This window comes from Camellia sinensis, chromosome 12, assembly GCF_055761805.1.
Source record: "Camellia sinensis isolate YWXY chromosome 12, ASM5576180v1, whole genome shotgun sequence".
In the NCBI taxonomy this organism is placed as follows: domain Eukaryota; kingdom Viridiplantae; phylum Streptophyta; class Magnoliopsida; order Ericales; family Theaceae; genus Camellia; species Camellia sinensis.
Window position 1 is genome coordinate 2,088,036 of NC_138972.1, and position 11,188 is coordinate 2,099,223.

Genomic DNA, 11,188 nt, shown 5'->3' on the forward strand with positions numbered 1-11,188 from the left:
ACTACAACGTGTGATGTGTCAGCGTGTTTGAGTGGTTCAGGGCAAATACAGCATGTGTTCATGTTTTCAAACTCAAGCAGATATCGGGTACCAGTATGTATGCAGTGAAATACAGTGTGCGCCGTGTGTTTGGGTGATTCAGGGTCAGTGCACTGTGTGTGCACGTGTAAGTTTCAAACAGATATCGGTTGTAAGTTTGTTTGCAATCAACTACAGTGTACAGTGTATCGGTGCATCCGGGCTAAGCAGTTAGAGAACAGAATCAACTAATGGCAGTTATGTTCTACATTACGGAAAATAATAAAACAGAAGAAAGAATGTTACCTCGGAAGCGCCGAAGGACAGATGGGAGGTAGGCTCACGCAGGAGAAGCTCGGGTGCCACGCCCCTCTCGAAGCTCCGGAACTCGTGTAGTCCATCAGGGAGCATCACATGAACCGCATGCCTATAGGTCTCCGGATCGAACGGCCGGATATGAAGTGGCAAGGGGTTGGCCTCGGGATCCATCTCGAGCTCTGGAGGGGTCCCGCCCTGTGGAAGATCGTCCGCCATCTCGAAGAGAATGTGAAAATGGCCGGAAGACAAAAAATCGGGCGAGAATGTGAAGAGTCAACAAAAAGTCAACCCCGAGAGGGCCGAAAAAGGTCAGAAAAGCCGAAGTGCGGAAAAGGCACAGATATCGAGAAAAACTCAAGGGAAACAAGCCCCGAGTGGCGGAAATCAAAAAAACAACACCGAAATGAAATTTCAATCGGTTCAAAACGTTCGAAACGCAAGGGTGAACGCGAATCGAACGACGAAACGGAGCCAAAACCTAAGGAAAACGAGGAAATAAGGCTCGGAAAATATTTTAGAGAGAGAGAGGAGAAGATTTCGAGCAAGGAGAAGTAAAGAAAATAGGGCTAGAAGCCCTATTTTAAAAGGCCCGTAGCGAAATGCCAAAATTGCCCCGATACAGGGACTTTTTGCCTGTCGACCATACTCTTTGCCGGTCGGCAAAATAGTTTGCCGATGGAAATTGTATGATGGCCGATGGACGGCCGGTGATGCATTTTGATGGCCGGTGGGTATCCGGTGGTCTCTTACAGTGGTTTTGGGGCCTCCTACATCCTTTTTTGGGTTATATGTGTGGTTCAAGGCCTTCATTGCTCAAGACAGTGCAAGAAACGTGCATCTCTGACGCTCAACCGACCTCCGTTTTGACCTCGGATCGTGTCTTCTGTGCGTGGCACTCGAATTCGTGCAAGGTGTATCCTTTCCGTATCCTTTTGGTTTTTACAAAAATCGAAAGTTGCCCCATGTGCATCACATGTCAATCGCACTGTCTTGTGCATTTCAAATCAATCGCACTGTCTTGTGCATTTCAAATCAATTGCACTGTCTTGTGCACTCGCGTTGTCTAACGCATCGCGCTGTTTTACGCATCTCATTGCATTTTACATGCATTCCATCGCGCTATCTTGCGCATCGCACTGTCTTGTGCACTCGTGTTGTCTAACGTATCGCGCTGTTTTGCGCATCTCATTGCATTTTACACGCATTCCATCGCACTGTCTTGTGCACTCGCGTTGTCTAACGCATCACGCTGTTTTGCGCATCTCATTGCATTTTGCATGCATTCCATCGCGCTATCTTGCGCATCGCACTGTCTTGTGCACTCGCGTTGTCTAACGCATCGCGCTGTTTTGCGCATCTTATTGCATTTTGCATGCATTCAATTGCGCTATGTTGCGCATTTTATTGCATTTTGCATGCATTCAATCGCGCTATCTTGTGCATCCCCTTTGCATTTTGCAAGCATTCCATCGTGCTATTTTGCGCATCACACCGTCCTGTACATACGACGGTCTAGGAGACCCTAAATCCTCTAAAGGTGCAAGTCCTTCGGTGTTTGTTGTGCCCGAACGACTTTTGATAAGTTGCATTATACATGTATTTCAAGCGACTCGCGTCGTCGCATATTCAAGTTCACGTGCATCTTAAAAGCCGCGCGTTGTCAACGGTCTAAGAGACCCTAAATCCTCTGAAGGTGCAAGTCCTTCGGTGTTTGTCGTGCCCGAACGACTTTTGATAAGTTGCATTATACATGTATTTGAAGCAACTCGCGTCGTCGCATATTCAAGTTCACGTGCATCTTAAAAGCCGCGCGTTGTCGCGCACTTCGAAATCATGCATCATCATGCATTTGCATTTCAAAAACAAAAACAAAACAAAAAATATAATTGCATTGTCATGCATCATCGTAAACAGTTGCGTTGTCATGCACCATCGTAAATAGTTGCATTGTCATGCATCATTGTAATATAGTGTATATTGCATTGTAGCTTGCATGCATTCACTGCATCACTTCCATCTATGGCTCGCGCCTTTCCATGTTGAGCTTGGTCCGGTATGTGCCCATACTTCTCGTGTCGAAGCATAGTTCAGTGGACCGTTCTATGTTAGACGCGGCTTGTACGTGTACATGCCCTTCCTAGGCAAGATTTGGTTTGGCCGGCGTGCCTTATCCATCGTATCTTTTCCATCCCAGTGCACATTGCATTGTAATTCGCATGCATTCACTGCATCACCTTCCATTTATGGCTTGTGCCTTTCCATGTTGAGCTTGGTCCGGTATGTGCCCATACTTCTCGTGTTGAAGCATAGTTCAGTGGACCGTTCTATGTTAGACGTGGCTTGTATGCGTACATGCTTTGCCTAGGCAAGATTTGGTTTGGCCCGCATGCCATATCCATTGCCATTTCCCCAGCATTTTCATTATATATTACATTGTAGTGTAATTGTTGCATCCAGCATTAGGATCGTAGTCCTTTCCCCAGCGCGTCGTTTCCCCACCTTTGTCATTCCCCCCAATACTTGTTCTTGTGTCCGTCTACATTACTCATAGTTCTGTTGACCGTTCTATGGTAGACGGACTTGTTACCTCCATTAATCTATTTGACATAGGTGTGGTTTCGAACCGCTCATGATTGGATCATGATTCAATTGCATTGCATTTTCATTTGCATTGTTCATACATAGTTTTGTATATATTGCATATCATTTTGCATTCATTTTTGCATTGTCATGCATGTTGCTAATAACATTGTACCTGTTAAGTTTGCTTTCTTTGCAGGCACGATATTGTATGTACGGTTCGTTTGAAGCTGGTGCAACCAGACGAGCCGCATAGGTATTGTATCCTCCGAGTGAGACGTATCGAGAATTGCATAATTCTCTTACATCCTTTCTGCATTTGTAATGTAGTTGCATTGGTGTATGCTAGCTTAAAACTGTCGCATGTGTGCTTCATTACAGCTTTCTTTGCCTGATCATAAGTTATGTCTGGCTCTGTGCATTGTCTTGCATCTTGCCCCCGCCTTCGGGCGCATATCTTGTTTGTCTTGCATGTTTGTCTAAGTCTTCGGCCTTGTCAAAAATGGGTCGTCTCTGGGCTTTGACATTCACTCCCGTCATTGTTATGACTTTCGAGTTCTGTCAAAGAGGGGCAACTGCAGACACCCCATTTTTGACCGTTCTCAAGACTTGGACGTCACCATTGGAACACTTGGTGATTACCCTTGTTTGTGTTCCTCTTGAGTTCCCGGAGGTCTCGGTTGCGCGCCTTGCCTCAGGATCTCTCGACTCGACCATGTTGTGTCTGGTTTTGCACCAAACACTTGTGTTTTGCCTTGGAGGGGCAGGGAATGCCTTGTGAGGCATCCCCACACATCACCGGCCATGGCTTGACGCCACAGGCCAGTGATTTTATGCCATCAGCAATGTATATTGCCGGTCGGCACTCTTTGTTGCCGGTCGGCCATTTATTTTGCCAAAATGGCAATTTTGAATGGCCGATCACTGTTCATCTACTTTTAGTAGATATTTTGTCCCAGCTGTGATAGCTGGCACCCACTCTGTTCCCCTCTATACACGTGTATAGAGGGATTTCCCTCTTGGATGGCTTGTTTTGGAAGCCTTACAAGAGGGAGTTGCCTATAAGAAGAGGCTTCCTCTCTTGGCATTAGGGTTACAAAATTTTCAGAGGGAGCTTTGGATTAGGGTTAGGGTTGATACATATTTTCTATCTCTATATCTCTCTCTTGTGTGTGTCTAGTGTGTGTTTGTCCATACTATTGCACACAAACACATAGTGTTACACCTTTTCTTGGTTGTTGAGGGACCAGAGGGTTGTTCTTGGTGTTCTTGACTGGATTTGAGCTCAAGGAGGCAACAAGATCATCATTTGTGAAGGAGGACTTCCAGGGTAAGAAACTAGTCCCTTTTTACCCCATTTTTGCACACTACGTTTACCTATCTTGCAATTGTTTTTTGGCTTTGCATATGATACATAAAAGTTCTGTTTTTAAGGCCTCTAAATAGTTTGTTAAGAGTGTGTTAAGCTTTGAGGTTGTTTGACCCCTCTTAAGCCTTGTTTGGCCCTTGTTTTGTGCTATTTTGTGTGAGCTCCGGGACTTTGGTGTTTGGGCCTCCTCACCACTGAAATCTTGAGGGATTTCAATGGTAAGGATGGTGCCTTGAGGTCCCAAGAAGGAGAGGGCCACCCCCCTCTCCTTGTTGTCCTTGAAAAGGACCATTTTTGCCTCTTGAGGGAGCACCTAGCTTAGGCTCTTGTTGACCATGCCTTAGCTGTTATTTGTGCTTATTTTGCCATGAAATAGCATTGTTTTAAGTTGGTTTTGGCACACCATGCTTGCTTAGCATACATGCCTTGTAATGCCATTTTGTTGCCTTAACATGCCTTAGGTTGTAAACCATTGTTCTAGCATGTTTTAGGCTTGGATTTGTGAAGCTTTCATGTTTATTTTGCCATGATTAAGGTCTGTCCTTAGTTGTTTGGGTCGACTTTGGCATGCATTGTATAGCCCCTTTGCGTTTTTGGCTTGTTGGCCTTAAGGGTGTGAGTGTATAGCATGCATTACTTGCTTTGATTTAGTGGGTTGGGACCATTTTCCATGTCATTTCAGTTCACTTAGTATGCTTGTATGCTTGCATTTCATGGTCCCTTTGATGTGTCAAAGGCTTGTGTTGCATGCTCCCATGTTTTGGTCATTGTGCATGCTTTTGAATTCAAGTCATTTAGATGCCATCTAAGTAATCTTTTGGGCTTTGTTTTATGTGCTAAAACTCTGTTTTGGGTCATTGAATTCATGCCATGTTTGGTCTTGTTAAGTGTGGTTCAATACCCCTTTAGCTTGCTTTGAATCTTGGACTTTGCATGCATACCTTGATTGCATTGTTTGGATTGGTTTGGCACCATGTTCTTGCATGATTTTCAAAGCTTAATTTACATGCTAATTGCCCATGTTATGCCTCTTTCAAGTGTGCTTGAGAGTTGCCCTTTTGTGCTTAAGTATTAGCCCTTTAACATGTGCACGTGTGTGCGTGTGTTGGCCTCCATGTTTGAGCACTTTGGCCACTAATTTAGGCTTGTTTGAGAATTGCCTAATCATGTTTAAGTCCATCTCTTTGCTTGTTTGCATGCTCACCTCGCATGGTTGCTTGCATACTTGCATGTACACATTGCATTGCCATGTTGCATCCTTAGCTCGCATGCCTAGGTTGCATTACATTGTGCATGCATTGCCTCACCTCTTGAAGTGAGTCATGATAGAGGTAGAAGCCCCTTGGTTTGACTATGTGCATTGCATTACATTTGAAATGAAAAATGCACAACTTGGTCTCTTGGGCTATCACGCATTAAAATGCGTGCTTGATGGTCCGAGAACCAAGGACCATGTCCCTTTGAGTCATAAACATGATAAGGGATATGGTCGGTGCATACATTGCTTGAAATGCATTGCCATGCTGTGCCTTGCCCTCTGCTGCTGTCAATTGCAGGTTCTGCAGATATTCTTGGCCGACCGGCAGTGTTCAGTGCCGACCGACCATAAATCCGTGGCCGATAGCTTCATCAACAGCCGATGATCACATCTTACTGCCGGTGGCCATTCTCCTCAGCCGGTGGTGTCTCCCAATGTCCAGGGAAGCAATTCTGAGACTTTGGCAGTTTTCAGAGGGGCGGAGCAGGGAAAACAGAGGCAGCCTACGCATGGCAGTGGACTTCCGAGCAATACCCGAGCACGCGTGCATTGAGCCCTCTTCCCGAGCCCCTTTTTCTTGTTTTCTTAAATTAATTAATTTGTTTAATTAATTTAGTTGGTCTGTAATAATTAATTAGCTAGGATAGTTAATTCATTATTCGAATTGTATTATTCTTCTGGTCCCTCCGAGCGAGGGCGAAACTGTAATAAGTGTGGGTGAGTGTGTGCATGTTTTCCAATCCCCACTTCTTTCTCCCTTTTACTTACCTGCTTTGATGGTTAGTATTAGGACATGTTTAATTTAGCATACCTTATGCTATGCATGCGTGCATCCACACATTTGTCTTGCATGCACCGGGCTCGGCGCATCATGCTAATTGCATTAGTATTTCAAATCTAACTTGAATACATGCTACTTGTGCATTTTCACATGTCATTCATAGACTAGCCGAGCCTACTCTAGTGACATTCCGTATGCGTTGCATTAGACATTTAAACATGGACTTGGATCATGCATTGATTGCTAACGAGTTCTTTGTTTTGGCACGGAGTACGATGTAAGTATTTATGCTTTAGCATCCTTGCATGTGTGTGAGTGTTGCCATGATAGCATGATTACCATGAGGCTAGCTGCTTATGTGATATAACTGCTTGAATGCCTGTGGGTGAAGGTTGGATTGTCTGAGTTGGAATAGCTCATTAAAATCCGTGTTTTAGCCTATTTGCGAGTAGCAAATTCCAAAACATTTTTCCAAAACAAACGGATATGCAATGCTTATTCCCAAATTAGGCAATCTAGTCTATACTTTTGTGCTGTGCGCATAACATAGTAATTCTAGGCTAATAATCGGGATAAGAACACATAACGTTTTCAAAATTGGATATCATGGTTAGTAGAGGCCGATCTTCGGATCGGGTGAGAGGGGGTGCTCATAGCTGACCTTCCCCAATCGTACCCAAGTTCCCGAGCCGAGACAACTTTGGTGATGACGGACACGTGGCCTTTGGCACCGAGTCAGGGTTTCCTAAATTCTCCCAAAATAAAATATTTAGGTGGCGACTCTGTATCTGGCAAAGCAGTCCATGTTTGGCACTTCTTTAAAAAATCTGTTTTCTCAAAACAAATTGCCGGATTTGGACTCTTTGGTTCAGATTAAGAACCGTGACACAAATTGAGTCTAAACTGTAGCGCGAGGGCCTCACGCGGGCGCGTCTACACATTTGGATTCAAAAGCAGAGCTATCTTGTTATACAGATTTACCAAAGGAAAACATCTTAAACATGAACAACAATAAATAATGCCAATCCCCAAAGATATCTTATATTTACCATAGGAAAGCCAATCCCCGGAGATATCTTATATTTACCATAGGTCTTAATGGCACATCTAAACACAATCAAACTGCAATCAAAATTGAGCGAAATCCTGTAACAATGCTAATTATCTTATATTTATTTATTTATTCTATAAATTGGTTTTGCTTCCTCTTTTATCCCTAGTATTCAAACTATCTACCATTCAATTTAAGAAAAGAAAAAACTACTAATAATCTATAGTAGAGATGAGGTTGCCAATTAAAATTTTATTCAAGTCTAAGAAAAAAAAAATGCTCATTATACTGCAAAGTTTTATTATGGGTTGAAAAAATAAAATAGAAATGGTTGATAAGTCATGCAGTTAGATACTTTGATTAAGGCAAGAAAGTGATGTCCTAAACTTTGATTATGTTCACAAATTAAACTTGCAACTCAGTTATTGTTCAATCACTCTTCTTGGACAATGATGGATAAACAAAAAAAAAAATGAAAATTAAGCCTAACAAAGATATCCATAACAAAGAAAAGCGTAAGAATGATGATTCGTAAATCTTCTAAATTCATTTAGTTTGGTTTCTAATGGGCAATACATTATAAATACCACCTCATCACACAGGTTATCTACTCAATGCCTTATCTAAGAAGATGGCAAACAGCCATATTATGATTGTCTATTTGCTCCTATTTCCATTGGCCTTCTGGCCAAAGCAGAGGAGAAGAATGGCGATTTTAGGAGAGAAGAGACGACAACAACAACAACAACAACAACAACAACAACAACAACAACAAAACTTGCAACAAATCTTATTACTATTTTTTGTAACAAAGAACTTGACACATTTCAATGAAGCATCTCCTGAAAGCTATCTTGCATTATCTAAGACCAGGAGCACATCTTATTACTATTTTTTATAATTATTTATGAAACAAACAATAGAAACCAACACGATGGATACAAACCAAACTATATAAATAAATAAAAATGTAGTGAATCAAACCATCAATTCACATTAAAATGTAAAAAAAAAAAATTGTCCATGCCTACAACACTACTAATATTTCTCATGAATTGTAGGCAAAATTAATTATCTCATGGTAGACAAAAACACAAATAACTTGCAACAAATCCAAATCCTCCAAACAACACATAATGACAAATCTAGTTAAAAACAATGCATAACAAATTCAGTTAAGAACAATACAAGACACCAAAAAAAAAAAAAAAAAAACTATAGGATGCAACAATAGTAAGGACGTAATGCATTCCAATCCAACTACTATGACATTCGAACAAAATGTCTAATTTCCCTTTCTTTACCGCCACCAATTCTGATAAATTTTTTACTTTATTTACTTTTTCGCTCAATTTCTCAACAACCAAACAGGATAGACAAAACCCAATAAAAAAATTAATTTTGATAAAAATACAATCATAACAAAATTTCACTTTCTTCACGTTTTCCCGTACTTTCTCAGTAACCAAACAGGAGATAAAAATTTTCTGGGCTGATAAAACAAATAAAATAACTTGCTGATAAAAAATAAAATTTCCTGGGTTTCTTACCCAACAAGATAAAAATATTTTCAAACCCTTAGAAACACAAACAGAAACACATGTACAATCAACTCTCAAAAACTTTTTTTTTCCCTTAAACCATAATACAATCATGTTCACAAAAAAAATATTGTTAACAAATTGGGAAGATTGGCTTGGGGGATGAAAAACACAAACCTAAGATGCGAATCATCCATTGTCATATTCAGAAGTTGGTTTTACGGATGAAAAATCCTAAGATGCGAATCGCTTACCTATTATAGAATAACAGGAGAGAGAAGAGAGGCCAATCCACCTGATTGTACCATAGCAACCTTAAAAAGTTAATCAAAATCACACCACACCCATCAACATACTGCAGTAAAATCAGCAAAAAGGAAAAATAGAATAAAATAAACACAAGAGCAAAATAAGATCAAAATAAAGAAATTTTCCCCCAAAATCAAAATAAAGAAATCTTCCACACACCAACAATGGTGATTAGACTTGAAGAGGAAGGGGCTGTAGTGGTAGGGGGCTCTTGATAACTAAGGTGGTGGCTGCTCGGTTGAGAATGAGGGGCTAAGACTGTTGAGAGAATTTAGATGAAATTTCAAATTTTGAAACCTCTGGAATTGTGTGTGTGTGTGTGTGTGTGTGTGTGTGTGAGAGAGAGAGAGAGAGAGAGAGAGAGAGAGAGAGAGGCTTGGGTGGGAAGAGTGAAAAAGGCTCTGTAAGAGTGAAGAGAGAGAAGACATTTTACAAACCAAATCATCTCAGCCATCTATTCTTAAAACCAAACAATCTTAGCCATCCAACAATCTGCTACCTAGACAAAAGTCCCATCAAGATTCAAAAGCCCCCTTCCCTTGTTATATAGATAATAATTTGACTCCAAACATTAAATAAAAGTAATGAATAAGTCTAAACATCAAAAGAAAATATTAATGAATGTTACCATTTTAGATATGTCACATTACCCCAACCTGGTAAAGGGTGCAAATGAGTAAAAACATATGTACATAGAAAAGCAACAAATATATACTTTTGCACCTAAAGTGAACAAATAGATAGAAAAACAAACAAAAAATATATATTTCATAAAGTCAAACTCCATACAACCAATAAATAATTTCATCAAAACTAATTCATCCACTGAGTAAGCTAAAACGTCTCCAAGATATAACTAAGCTAACCTTTTTTTGACAAAAGATAGATATGATAAAGAAATATTTAAATGTACATAAGAAAATATTATGAGAATTGAATTATTAACTTAAAAGATCTAAAAATTGACTTTCCAATATTTTTTCATTTTTGGGAGAAAAATAAATAAATAAATAAATAAGAAGAGAGGAAAAGATTTTTTTTTTTTTAAAAAAAAAGTGTAGTTGAAGACTAAGTACTTGTTTTAGATGTATCATGTACAAACACTAAAAATTCTTGGTTCAAAATATTGGTATTACTGAAATTGGTTTTGTTCTGTAAATTGGGTCAAAATTTGGTTTTATTCCTAGTATTCAAACTATCTGCCATTCAAATAGTTTGAATCCCTATTACGGGAGTTTCAATGTCTTGCTCATTATGATATTGTGCGGGAAACTAAATACCCACAATTTAATTCTTTTAAACTATGTTTGGATCATGAACTTGATTATGGATTTGAAAAAGAAAATAAAAATGAAAGAGAATAAAAAATTTAGATTATATTTCATTCATATTTTACTCACTTTTTTTTTTCTTTAATCTTTCCAAATCTCTACCTAAAACCATGATTGAATACCCTTAGGGCATGTTTGTTTGAACGGACTGGATAAGGGGGGAATGTAATCCATCGGATTGTTAGTCCTGAGATACATTGTCCATACACTATTTGGTTGGACTAGATTTGTATTCTATGTTTGTTTAGTCATGGGATTAAATGTCTATATTAGACTATTTTTAGTGAATCTAATATTTGCTGGATAAGGATAAATGTTCAAAAGACTATTTAACCCTTGTAATTTATAATTAATATTTTTTATTTAATATATAATTTTAAATTTGTAATCTATAATTTATAATTTAACACTAAATTTTTTAATTTATAAGGCCATAATGTTTAATTTATTACTTTTAATTAAATTTAATTTATAATTTATATTTTTTATTTAATATATAATTTTAAATTAACAACACTAAAAAATAATTTTATTTAATATATAAATTTAATTTTTTAACAACACTAAAAAAATTTAATTTATAAGGCCAAAATTTTTAATTTATTATTTTTAATTTATTATTTTTAATTAAA